The sequence below is a fragment of the Orcinus orca genome, chromosome 9, assembly GCF_937001465.1.
Source record: "Orcinus orca chromosome 9, mOrcOrc1.1, whole genome shotgun sequence".
Classification (NCBI taxonomy): domain Eukaryota; kingdom Metazoa; phylum Chordata; class Mammalia; order Artiodactyla; family Delphinidae; genus Orcinus; species Orcinus orca.
Genome location: NC_064567.1, coordinates 46351471 through 46365718, shown reverse-complemented (window position 1 = coordinate 46365718; position 14248 = coordinate 46351471). Strand labels below are relative to the sequence as shown.

The 14248-nt window shown below is 43.7% G+C and overlaps 1 protein-coding gene across 4 annotated transcripts in view; it reads left to right on the top strand.

Annotated features, from left to right (window-relative positions):
• The window catches only part of WIPF3 (WAS/WASL interacting protein family member 3), a 119073-nt gene that overhangs the window by 53018 nt on the left and 51807 nt on the right, over positions 1-14248 (top strand). The gene's annotated exons all lie outside the window — the stretch shown is intronic.

Here is a 14248-nt window from a genome sequence, read left to right as displayed (position 1 = left end):
GCTGAAGTGCATAGCCAAGGAGGCGTGTGCTCAGAGTCAAGTTCCAGTGTGTGATCTGGATGGTGCTAACAGTAGCTTGGGCTTCAGTTGCCAGGTTCTGGGACCAAGTAAGAGGAGTGTCATGTGAAATGCACAACAAAATATAAATCTCTAAATGAAATCTCCCCATCTGCACGAGACTGAACTCAGTCTGTTTCGCTTTGTGTTGTCTCCCTTGGAGTTTGGTTTGGGCTTAGGAGAGGCCCAGAGAGTGGTTATTTTGTTTTAGGACAGGGCTTCTCACCCTTACCACCACTGACACTTGGGGCCAGGAATAGAGCCTTACCCGCTATCCTGCCGCTGGGGTGCACACCTCTCCACAGATGCGTGGATGACATGACCGCGGGAGTATAGGTTATGAAAGGAGGGTCTGAGGCCCTGCTGCACGGTCACCAGCCTTGGTGAGAACGAGGGTATGCTTGAGGTCATATGTCACCCCCATGACGTTAGCGTGGCACACTGACCGTAGCTGAAGCGCTGGGGCATACACCTTCCTGAAACTTGGCCCTTGCCCTTGAAGAGAGTGGAAGGAAAGCACATGATGTGAGTTATACCTGAAAGCTCTCTGGCCAATATATAGAAAGAATAGGAATCAGTACTGAATTTCCACTGCCGAATTTGACACAAAGAAGGCATGGAGATGAACAGTTTATAAGTGAAAGAAGCATACATGAAACTATAATGTGGGTCTCACACAGACTTGCTGGGCCTGAAGAAGCACAACTTAAAGTAACTCCCAATACCACAGTATGTCCATAAACTTAGCCAGAATAAATAAACTTATCAAAACCCATATTGTTGGGGACTTGGGGAAATGAACTCTTTTAAACATTGCTGGTGACATACCTGGGACTCAACAAATGTTGAATGAGTCTTTCCGGAGTGTTCTCTGACAAAAAACAATAAGCCTGAATATATCGCTTTTTCCCCTGGTAATCAAGTAGTTTTATTTTTGAGACTGACTTAAGAATTTAACCCTAAAGGAACCAAAAAAGAATTTATACAGTATGTGCACAGCAACGCTATTTATTCTAGTGAAAAATTAGATCTTAAATGGTTTATGAGAACTAAATGAACTGTATTGTCATGCTGTTAATTAAAAATTGCATTATGTTAAAGTGTTAATTAAAAATTACATTTATAACTGTGCTGATAATGGAAAGTAGATATGGAATGATGAATTAAAAACACTGCACATTTTGTGCATCATGAAATCAGCTATATATGTAATAAATAGGAAAGACCAGAAAAGAATTTTGAATGCTGATAATAAAATTTTAAATTTCATTAGGGAGTCTTTTTCTTTTAATATGCTTAAGTTCATAATAAACAAAAATAATTCTGCATTCGGATAATTCTTGCATTCCCTTCCCCATTCCTAAATTTTTTTTTTTTTTTTTTTTTTTTTGCTACCTATCTCATGGAGGAACTGATCAATTTAGGAGGAAAATAACCATGTAAATTTTAATTTATTTTTTTTTGTAAATTTATTCATTTATTTATTTTTGGCTGCATTGTGTCGTCATTGCTGCGTTCGGGCTTTCTCTGGTTGTGGCTAGCGGGGGCTACTCTTTGTTGTGGTGCGCGGGCTTCTCATTGCGGTGGCTTCTCTTTGTTGCAGAGCATGGGCTCTAGGCATGTGGGCTTCAGTAGTTGTGGCACATGGGCTCAGTAGTTGTGGCTCGTGGGCTCTAGAGTGCAGGCTCAGTAGTTGTGGCTCATGGGGTTTAGTTGCTCCGCAGCATGTGGGATCTTCCTGGACCAGGGCTTGAACCCATGTCCCCTGCTAGGCGGATTCTTAACAACTGCGTCACCAGGGAAGTCCTTTAATATTTTGTTAAGATGCATTTTTCTACAATCTGGGAAAAATATTTACAGTGCATATTATAGGCAAAGAATGAACAACCTGAGCATATAAAGAGCTCTTAGGGATCAATACGGAAAGGATGAGTAGAAAATGGGCCCAGGATATGACCAGGCAGAAGAAATATAAATGTTTCAACCTCACTATAATTGAATAAACACAAATTAAAATAATGAGAAATCATTTTCATCTATCAGTTTGGTGGTGGTAATTTTTAAATGTTGCCTGGAGTGTTAGGAACCAGGCACTTATAACATTGTTTTTCAGTGGTTGATTTATTTATTTACTGCTACAGGCACATCCATTGCCCCCTTCCCATTTACCCACCCCCACCGTACACAAGGTTGGATGATTTGATTTAAGAAGTCTGCGGCATATAGTCATTTGTTATACCAGGCACTTATACCTCTTAATAGGAGCAAATATTGGTATAATCCCCTAAAACACAATTTGTTAATATGGATTAAGTCCCTTTAAAAAGTGGTTGTACTCAATGACCTAGTTTCACTTCAAGTAATTTCCTTTCAGTAACTCATCATAGTGTACAGAAATTTTTAGCTATAGATTATTAATGAGAGCATTATTGTGATAGCAACCAAAAAAAAAAAAAGAAAGAAAGGAAACAATCTAAATATTTAAAACCAGAAGATTCAATAAAAAATGATTATGTAATCCACAAAACAGTATTCTAGGTAGCACTGAAAATCATATCAAAGTTATTTTGTAACTCCCAGTATAATAATTGATTCAGGCAAGGATCATTCGTGAAACCTAAAACCACTTAGGGAAATGTTTTGGAGAACAGGATGTTCACAGGATCCCAAGTGTCACCCACAGATTACTTCTAATTACAAAGGGGAAAATGTACCTTTAACAGGGATCAAAGTGTCACCTGTCATAGAATGACCTTTACACAGCCTTTTGCTGTGATGCAACAAGAAATACATAGCATCACCACCCTGCAGTGACCTGCCAAAAATTAGTGTTCTTTGAGCAAGCAACTAGGCACATCCAGAATGTGGGACCTTCTACGACAGAGGTTGGCAAACTAGAGCAGAGCCCATGGTCCAGTTTTGGTACAGCCCTCGAGCTAAGAATGGCTTTTACATTTTCAAGTGATTGAAAACAATCAAAAGAAAAATAATATTTTGTGCATATGAAAAATATATGAAATTCAAATTTTAGTCCATAAACAAAGTTTTATTGGACGACAGCAATGCTTATTCATTTGCATATTGTCTCTGGGTGCTTTTATGTTATGGTGACAGAGCACCAATTAAACAACTTGTCTCCCCCCAAAGAAGAATTCTTTTCATCTCACTAGTTGACCTGTGTTTTAAAAATTATATTCAATTATTATTATTTTGTTTTGAATTTCATCAATAAAAATTTTGTGGGAATTTGTTTTCTTTTTTGCTATATCGTACTTACAGAACATCCCTGATTTTGCCTCTTGGCCCACAAGGCCTAAAATACTTACTATCTGGCCCTTTACAGAAGAAGTTTTGCCAACACGTGTACCTACAAGATAGCTGGCTTCATTCAGCCTTCCTTTTGTCACCAGCAGCCAGCGATCTTGGTACACTTGCATCAGATCATGTCCCCTTCCCCATCACTTTTCAAGGGCTTCCCATCCCCCTCTTAACTGTGGGCCGCTCCACTTGCATGACCCGGCCCCTGCCTACCTCTCAGACCTCATATGGTGCCCCTCTCCCCATGTCTTCTACTCCAGGACTTTAGCATGGCTGTTTCTTCTGCTTGGAAAGCTCTTTCTGCTCAGCTCAGCCCAGGTGTCCCTTCCTCGAAGCATCATTTCCTCACACCCCACACTGGCATTCATAACATACTTTTAAACCCCTCCTTCATAGCTGTTATCAGTTTTTCAGTTAGTTTTTATTTGACTGGGGTCCACATTTTCTGTTTTGTGGTCTTTTCTGTCCCTAGTGCCTGGCTCACAATAGCTACTCATTGAATGAATGGATGGATGGATGCATGACTGAATGAATACCTGTGTAAATAGCATTAGGAAATGGAGTTAAACTCTTCATAAGCAGTGTTCAGGACTTTAAACATCTATGCTTATGGACCAGCATGGCAGATTTTATGATATGGAATCTTTGCAAGGAGGGGGCATTTCGTGTGATATGTCTGATCAGGCTTCACCTTAGCTCTGGAAGATCTGGGGATTAGACCAAGGCTAAAAGTGTTTTGATTTTTCCCTCCTAACCTCTCACCTTTCCCCTTCCTGCCCCTCCCATTCTCGTCTCCTCCTCTCCCTGATGTGCATCCTTTGGAACCGAGAAAAGGGCTGATGGGCCTTGCTGAAGTTCTGAAGCAGGCTCTAAGTGAAAGCCAGACAGCCCTCGTCATCTGGTTTCCCTTCTTTTCTTGCCCCTATTTCCCTGTCTTTTGAGCACTACTCCTTTGTCTCATCCCTTTGAAATCCAGAAACCATATAAAAATTGCCCACATGGTGCATTGGTCCACTTATAATGAAATTATTGTTGCTTTGGTTACACGATGTAACTTTTTAAAAAAATCTAAAGAAAATACAATGGATTTGATTTTTGAAACGCAGCAAAATTTTTACTGAGCTTTTGTTTTCAAATCTTCTTTGGCCCCTTGGTAGTGTCCAAGACGTGAGAAGGAACTCCTTGAGGGCCTGTGATTTCTCTTCTTTTTTGCCCCAATTGTGTAACATTATCTACCAAAGAGGAAGGGACTATATGGGTCTCTGACTAGATGATAAATTCTTTGGAGTTGGGTTGCCTAGGCAAAGCCTAAAAGAAGATTTGTAAAGTTTTATAGCATTATTTTTTAATGTTGTTGTTCAAGCTTAAATATCCCAAGGAGGCAACAGTACTCGTAGGGGAGGCCTACGTCTTATTATTTAAAATCAAAAGGAAAACTGGCTTGATAATCATTTCTTTTCCATGATAAGCAAAACTCTAAGTAGAAAGACACCATGGATCCAGGTACTCCTCTGCCTGCCTGTTCCAGGGGTAACATTTAATAAAGTGCTGGAGGGAAATTACAATGAGAAGCATATTGTGGCCCCTCACTGTTCTGTTCCCTCATTACTCTTTGCCAGAGTCTTTGTTTGCATTCAGGAAACTCAGTGAGATGATTTTTCTCCTTGCAGTGTAACGATTGCATGATTCATGGGTGAGGTAGACTTCCCAGTGTCAGGAAATACCAGCTGAGGCTTACATGGGGAGGTTTTCCCACCATCTCTAGGATGCAGGAGCTCATGTGGTATAAAAAACATGTCAATCTGTGAAAGAAAATGTGGAAAATGAAGTGGTATCTGAAGCCCCATAAGAGCCTCTTTTGGAGTTTTGCGTTTGCTGTGGTTAAAAAAAAAAAAAAAGGCAGGGGTCGGGGCCCGTAGGTGGAAGGGGGCTCAGTAGAATTGCGTATTACCCTATATTCTGGAAACGGTAATTTGCATGTTGACTGGTGCATTTAGAAGAATGAGAGGCTTAAAATCTCTTAAATACTGTCACTCAGATTCTCCTGACATTCTGGTGCTTTGATTAGTGTCACTAATGAGGGATTGGGGACGTTTACCCAGGGTTGACAGTGGCCACTGGGACAAGGAAAAGTCTTTTGCATTAGGCCAAGCTATTAGGAGAGTATTAAGTTGACATTTGGTCCTTGCTTAAAACAGTTTGCAAAAGTGCACGTTTGCCTTCAAGTAATTTTAAGAACGAGATCCTCCCTTTCTCCTCTGCCGGTTTGTACCTGCAAGCAGTAACAGGGCTTCAGTGAAAAAACGAGGCAGTCTGCAGCAGATTTACTTGGTCTGCAAGAGAGGTGTGTCAGGACCTGCCACTCATACTTCCAAAGGGCCATTCAGCACGATATTTAAATGTGTTTCTTTTTCACAGCTGTCAGGTAGGAGGGATGGCAGGAAAAAAAGGGGAAGCTTGCAGTGGTGTGCTGGGGGCAGCAATTGTGCACTCAGAACGCCTGGAACTTGGCAAGAAAAGCCTGCGAGCGCTTGTTAAAGGCCTTTATCAAATTGCATAGGAGCCCAGGAGCCTAAGCCGTTCACACAGCGTCTGAGCCGAGGGATATGGCAGGAAGCTGCCATGGGCCAGGAGGCCAAAGGGCAGCCCTTGAAAGCCTCAGCCATCTCGGTAGCCGCAGTTACTATCTGGAGCTTAATTTTACTCTGGAATCTGCTGGCTCTTTGCCTTTGAAATCTTTTACAATTACAGTGTAACTAACAATTCCTAGAAAAACTGCCAGTGAACTACTTCCCCTACCCAGGGTTGTCTTTTCATATATGCACGGTTATACTGAGGAGGGCCACGTTGATTTGGAGCCTGGGCTCTTTGGGGCTATGTACCCCTTCCCCCAGACTGCGCTTTCCTTTCTTGCCATAAAAGAGAAAAAATGACCAACATAAGGTTGTTGCTGGCAATCAGATATCCAGCCCTGACCCGGTCGAGAAAGCTGCAAGCTAGGGATGAGGGGTGCTGTGATCTTGGGAGCACGAGCATATCCTTGCAGTGGGGTATTGGCAGCTAGAAAAAGTCATGTTTCCTAGGATGCTTAATGAAAAGACAGGTAACGTGAAGTGGAAAAGGCAGGCTACATATGGATAATGTGGTCCCAACTCTGTAAAACAAAACTCTGTGTACTGCTCATTTGTGTGCTCTCAGATCAAGACAGTAAGGAAATAGTACACGTACAATGATAACATTGCTCGTTATCTGGGGGCCGTATGCGTGATTTCTGTTTTCTTGTTTGTATGATTCCACATTTTCTCAAATATCTACATGGAGCATTTATTACTTTTATAAAGAGAAGAAAAGCTTTTAAGAAAGAAAAAGGAATGAATAATCATTTACCTACTGATCATATAATAATGGTCTACAATAATAATAACAGCCATCTACTGAACAGCTATTGTATACCAGGTACTGCGCCAGGCGCTTAACGAGGATTATCTAAATTCATATTTACAGTAATCCAGTGAGGTGGGATGATAGTGCCCTTTTACAGATGAGGAAACGGAGGCACAGAGAGGTTACTAAGGTGCCCAGTGTCACACAGCCAGTAAGTGGTGGAGGCTGGATTCCTCCCCAGGCTCTCTGAGAGCCTTACTGCTCTGTGTTCTACTGCTTCCAAATATATATACAGCTGGAATAAGCAGTGCTGATGACCACAGCATCAAACACTTATGTAGTGCTTACTGTATGCTTTGTGTTGTCCTAAGGTGCTTAGCGCATAATTGAATTAATCCTCACAGTAACCCTTTGAGGCAGGTACTGTTATTCTCGAGGATGAGTTAACTGCGGCACGGAGGGGAAGTGACTTACACTGGATCACACAGCTAGTAACTGGCAGAGCCATGGTTTGCATGCTGGCAGAATGGCTCCAGAGTCTCTGCTCCGAACCACTAAACCAGCTGCCCTTTGCTGTAGACCTTCTCAGATTCAAGGGGTAGGGGTAGCTTACTCCTACCCCTTGAATCTAAGAGCCAGGAGATCAATGGTTCCCCTTTCTCACACCTAGGACAGAGCTCCCAGATTTCTTCCTGTATCCCCAAGCCTCCTCCTAAGATTGCTCTTTTCTTTTTTTTTTCTTTCCTTTTCTTTATGGTTCCACCATTTCCCCTCACTTGCTTATTGGTTTTTTTCTCCTTTTTTAATAGAAAAAAAACATCTTGCAAGACACCCTCTGAATAAAACCCATGGTTTAAAAGCAGAGAGTCAGCATTAAAGAAGCAGGTACAATGCCAAAAAACCCTCAGTTTTGTCTTGTCTTTAGTTTACAGCTGGGCTTTTTATGGACTCAAGAAAACAGGCTCTCTGCTAACAGTGCAGGGCACACAGTGGAGACAATAAGTGCCTCTGAGCTCAATGACTGCAGACTGTGTCCTTAAATTTGACCAAACCATCATGCTAATTTACTGAGCTTTTGCTGCACGGAATTACCCAGTTTCTGCCTCTGAAGAGTTTAGAACCTGAATCCAGGGAAGACTGGACTCAGTCATGGAAGTGCTGAAAGTATAGTTGATTATTCCCAGACCAGAACACTGTCCCTTGCATTGCTTCTTCATTATGTATTTCCTACATATGGGACCCTTGAAGTCTTACCTTTAAAGAGCCCTCCTGTCCTCTGATTAGTCACCTTTCATCTTCCTAAGCTTACTTCTCTGAGCATCGGGCACTAGGTCTTGCTAATGCTTTGGGTTCTCTCCTAAACAGACGAGTCGAGGGATGAGAGGATCTTGGGGTCAGTGAACAATTAGTGACTTACTCCGAGACAGGGATTCTGTGCCAAGGTTAGTACTAGGCACACAGTAGGCACCCAGTACCTAGCATGATTTCCTGAACTAGTGAGTTTAGTGAAGATACTGTAATTCACAAAGCAAACCCACTGTGAACTAACCAACCACTACTTTACATCTTCCACCTGTCTAAGCCCTGAAAGCCAGACACATTCTATGTTGTGTCCTATCAGAACACCATTAACACATTCACATTTTGCTGAGAATATTAGATCAGAAGTAACACATTCAGGGGTAGCACAAGTTAACACCTGGGCTTTATTTCTAAAGCCATAAAATGTCCTTTGGTACAATCCTCCCCTTTCCAATTCGTTATTGTTTCTAAGAGAATAGACTAATAGACTTTGTACCTTGGCTTTACATAAAGACATTTTAAAAAACCCAGGGAAAGCAACAGAGTGTACCCGCCTTGTACATGATAACAATAGATTCCCATTTGAATAAGGTCTGTTCACAGTGGAGGAGTGTGAATGTGTTTTCGAGCTGGTGAAAGCAGGATTCCACCTGTACCACATAAAGTATTTAAAACACAAAGGTGAAAAGCATGTCTGTTCCTATGTCACCATCTGTTCAGCACTCAGTGTACCAGGCCGTCGGTTTCAGTAGGGATCTCGTAATGATGCAGTGTGGTGTGTTCAAAAACAAAAACAAAGGCATGTGGGCTTTAAAGTCCAACAGACCGGAAACTGAATCCCTGCTGTGCCGTTTATTAGCTCTATGGTGTCAAGCAAATTACCTAGCAACTCTGAGCCTCAGTTTCCTCATCTGCAAATGGGAATAATAACCACCGCTTCCTAGGGCTCTGCCCTAGAGTGGAAGTTCCAGGAAGGGAGGGATTTGTGTCTGTTTTGCTCAGTGTATCCTCGACACCGGAGCAGTGCTTGCATGTAGTAGGCATTCGCCGTGTATGTGTTGAATGCACGAATCATGGGGTTGTTGTGAGAATCTAGTAAGATAACGAGAGAAGCAGTTGTTTACCAAGTGTCTGCTTAGTCAATGGCAGCTACTCTTATCCCAGGGACCAGAAAACAACCGGGCAAGTAACCAGATATGGGACTAAGTTGAGGGCAAAGACTCTTGCAGTCAGTGCTACAGGAGGTCAGACACCAGAAGTCAAGATTAAGGCTGGGAGCCCAAGTTTTTCAAAGTGGGGAGTCAGGCCAGCAGTCTGAAAATAGTCCCCAAATAGGAGGGCAGAGGTTATCACTTCTAGGCTTCAGGGCTTCCAAGTCCAGGGTGCCAGTACCTGCTCCTGTAGCATGATCTGAACAGCTGGGTGGTTTGCCTTTTCTCCTCTCACTGCCTTGCCCTGAGTTGAGCGGCCTGAGTCCATGGGGTACCAGTGGGAGGTACGTGGAGTCGACCACAGTTGGGAGTAATGAGCCCTCAGCAGTGGGATCGCAGCTGTGATGGAGAAGTACATGGGGATCCACAGGTGTCCTTTAGGATCCGCTCCAGTGAGATGGCAGCCTGATTCAAATATTTTAAACATTTAGAGGAGGCTCTGTTTTCTCAGCTGCTGTTTGGTTTGTCATTTTACAAGCAGCTTTGGCAGTATCAGGCCAAGAGGCTGCCTAGGGAAGGGGTACACGTTTGCCTGGAAGTTTTGTGTGTTTTTTTTAGTATCTTTATTGGAGTATAATTGCTTTACAATGTTGTGTTAGTTTCTGCTGTATAACGAAGTGAATCAGCTATGTGTAAACATATATCCTCATATCCCCTCCCTCTTGCGTCTCCCTCCCGCCCTCCCTATCCCACCCCTCTAGGTGGTCACAAAGCACCGAGCTGATCTCCCTGTGCTATGCAGCTGCTTCCCACGAGCTATTTATTTTACATTTGGTAGTGTCTATATGTCCATGCTACTCTCTCACTTCACCCTCCCCATGTCCTCAAGTCCATTCTCTACATCTGCGTCTTTATTCCTGTCCTGCCCCTAGGTTCATCAGAACCATTTAATGGTGATGCTTGTGCAAGAATTCTAGATCGCCTGGCTCTGAGCCCCTATCTAAAGCAGAGAAAGATGTTCTTTGGGCTTTGGGGAAGCTCAGGGATGCTGAGATTCAAACGCTATGGCTTGGTCTTTCTCTACCTGGTCCAAACTTTCATTTAAAACTTTACTGTTAGACCAGGTGAATTTGAACACTGATGGGATATTGGTTGATATGAAGAAATTATAGTTAATTTTATTTAATAATATTGCTACATTTTTAAGAACTCTTTTCTTTGATATCATACAATGTTGTATATCTGTTTTGGTTTTTTTTTTTGCGGTATGTGGGCCTCTCACTGTTGTGGCCTCTCCCGTTGCGGAGCACAGGCTCCGGACGCGCAGGCTCAGCGGCCATGGCTCACGGGCCCAGCCGCTCTACGGCATGTGGGATCTTCCCGGACCGGGGCACGAACCCGTGTCCCCTGCATCGGCAGGCGGACTCTCAACCACTGCGCCACCAGGGAAGCCCACATATCTGTTTTTTAATAAGCAGGGATTTGGAGGGGAAAAGCAGATCAGGGTAAAGAGAACAAGATTGGCTGTGAGTTGATAATTGTTGAAGCTGGATGATGGTACATGAGGACTGATTATACTACTCAACTTTTGTCTATGTTAATGTTACATAATAAAAAAGGTTAATGGACATCAACAACCTCAAAATATGCAAAATAAAGATGATTTAACAGAACCAAAGAGGGAATTATGTAGCATGCTTTCACTAATTCAAATGGAGTTTGAGACCAAATAGTACATGCTTTTTAATTTAAAAAAAAATAAGCCCTATGTAGGCATAGAATGTCTGCTTAAAATTATCTATGTTGCCTCCTTCCCCCACATAATCCAGCTCCTGGTTTTCTAGGGATTAATGTTAAGGTTTTTTGCGCCACTACCAGCAGAGGTGTCATCTCTAATCACTGAGTGGATTTATGGATTTTTTTTTTTCCTCCTAAGACTTAGAATTGCTGCAGGTGACTTTGAGTCGGAGTGTCAGGGAAACTGTGAAGCTGGCGGTCACAATCTCCCTTGCTACTTTTTATTTAAATAAACCTTGAGACCCAGTGCGAACACCACATAACTAACAATGGTTTGTGAAACTGTTGCACGTACTGTCCTCTGCCTGGGTACAAGGACACCTCCCACTAGCTGGTGTTTTCTCCTCAGAGAAAGCACAGAGGACATAGTGGGAATTATTGAAGCAAAACTTTCCCAGCCGGCAACTCTTCTCAACACCAAGGTCACCCAGATATGGAAAAATTTTCACCTTCAGCATTCTTTCCTCTCTAACTAAATGCCTCTTGTGGTTGTTTGCCGAAGGATTGCTGAGGATGGTGACCTTTAAAACTCACTCTGAGGCAAAACCTTTGGCCGTGGAGATAGCTTGGAAAGTGTGTTATGGCTTAAAACAGAAAACAAAAACAAAACAAACCCTTGTGGGTTCCTGAGCAGGTGAACAGCTATTCTTAAGAGGTCAGATCATAGGCACCCAGGGACTTTTTTAAACCTCGCAACTGTGAAATACAAATTTTTTTTAGCCCTTTTGGCATTGCAGACTATCAGATTTTCTGGAAGATATTATTGGTTTGACTAGAAGAAAAGAAATGTACAATAATGCTGAGGCTCAGATCTATGACAGCAAAGGAGTACGGCCACCCCTGGAGGCTGGAGACTCAGCAAACAGGGCAAAAGGGCCCAGTACTACCCGGTCCTGTAGCTCAGGGGCCCCTTGTGCAAACACAACTGAGGGCTGGTAAATGAGTTGCGGTTTTTTGCCATTAATTCACAACTATTGCTAAAAAATGCTCACCGAAAGCACACTGTTATATCCAATAGAAAGGATTTTTTGAAAAAAGGAAGCCAGTTGCTAAAGGAGAAGCCTCACTAGAAATATGGCCTATCTTTGCTCACTTCTGCAAAGGCCACCACGGAGATTTGGATGGACCCTGGGGAGCATGTCACCCTCCTTCCCCACCTTGAGAATCACTGCAGAGACCTAGAGTGGGGAAAAGTGGAGAGTCACCACCAATGATAATGGTGATTCCAGGGGGGCAGAGAGGACTGTGCCCAGTGGGCACACCTGTGCCACCCCTGAGCAGTGGGAGGACACCTGAGCTGGTGAGGGAGAGCCACAGGCTTCTGTGTCAGATGGACCTGGATCCAAGCATAGTGGGTACTGGAACCTGGCCAAATCCTTTTAGACCTGTTTCCTCACCTGTGACATGCAAGTAATAATACTCTATGGGGTGATAAAGTAATTAATTGACATGATACTTTGAAAACATCAGCCCAGTGCCTGACACAGACAAGTATGCAGCTCTGTTCGTGGCAGCCCCTCCCCCGTCCCCTGCACCCCGGGATAGAGCATGGGCTCCCTGGGTGTCACACTCTTCTCTCCAGGAGTACACTAAACCCTCCCTGGTCACATCCAGCTATGCCAGGCCCTGCCTTGTCAGTTCCATCCACCTTAGTGGGATTTGATCAAGGAGCCTTCAGTTTCTGTGCCAGGAAAGGCTGCCTCCCGAGGATACTAAGAAAGGGGATGGAGAGACAGAGATGGGCAATTTCCCTTTGCCCTAATTCCAGTAATTTCTCAGCATATGCAAACTCACACTGCAGCCCCTCTTTCCCTTCTTGGGTCCATCCCTTTAGGCCAGTACCCTCCTTTTTTTGACCAGATTATTTCATTGATACAGCTATTCCTGCCCCTCATCTGGAAAAAGCCATGGCTGTTTCTCCTCACCAGGGCCATTCAAGACCACGGCCTCCCTCCACTGACTTATGTTAACATAAATAATATAGTTTTGTGTTCAAGGCACATAGATTTTCCACTAGTAACAGGGCCACACTTGGTCTATTTGGCTTGGATAAGAGCAGCAGTCAAATGATTGACCTGGAAGGCTCAGTAAACTTTGTGAAGTTCAACGGTGTTCCTTCCTGCTGCACTTTGGCACATAGGGGCGCAGTCTGTGGGCAAGGCCAGCCACATGCCCTTGCAGGTTAGGTGGCTCCAAGCAAGAGCCCCAGGAGCTGAGCTTCCTGCACATCTGCCTCACCCATGCCCTCTGTGTAACCTTGGACTTCTCTGCCCTTCACCTCTCAGGCCACACAGTTGGGACAGTCCTATAGGGGAGAGAGGTGGGGCCACTGTTCATTTTATGTCATTTTGCTTTTGCTTTGTTTTATTTTAATTGTTGCTAGGTAACGCCTTAAGAGAAAATCTCTTCTGAAGGTTTAAACATGCTCTTTAAAGACTGGATTCTCGGGTGCAAAATGGAGGGAGGTCAGGTAGGGGGAGAAAAAGGGACATGACCATACCTCACCAGCCTCCTAGGGAGAATACAAGGAACCAGTGAGATTCCAGATGAAAACTGTAAACTCACACGAAAGCACGTGTACCCTTGGCTTAGCTCTTAGGCGAAATGAATGGATATATGGCAGCTGTATTAGGACACATCATTCTGGAATGTGTTACTTTTAAGGCCCGGACCCCAGGAAAACCGAGACCAGCAAGAATCGCCCAAGCACCCAGTTCCCTAACTCTGCTTGGATGTCCAGAGCACTAACCCTCAGCCTCCACCCAGACCCACTGTAACTTTTTGTGTATTGTCATCTTCCAGGTGACAGGCCCCTTACCTTCTTTACTTCAGGAATCAATGCATTTCACCAAACCTCTGGTTCTCTTTGTTGCCAAATATAGTTGCCCACGACCCCATATTTGGGGTTTCTGCCACAGACCCGTGATGATGGCTGAGTTTCATGTTGGGAGGACAAACCCGGAAAAAAAGAGGGAGTACGTTCGAAGTCACTTGTTGGCATGGACACTTTTCCAGAGTAATTAAAATAGTGCCTGTGTATTATTACTCAAAACAGCTTGACAGTTGAACAAACACCTTCCCCTGGAGTCGCATTTGACCTTTCCACACCTTCGTTGAGATGGATCAGATCATTGTCTAATTTGGGATTTCCCTCGAAGTAGACTGGAGGGCTTCCCTGGTGGCGCAGTGGTTGAGAGTCCGCCTGCCAATGCAGCGGATGCGGGTTCGTGCCCCAGTCC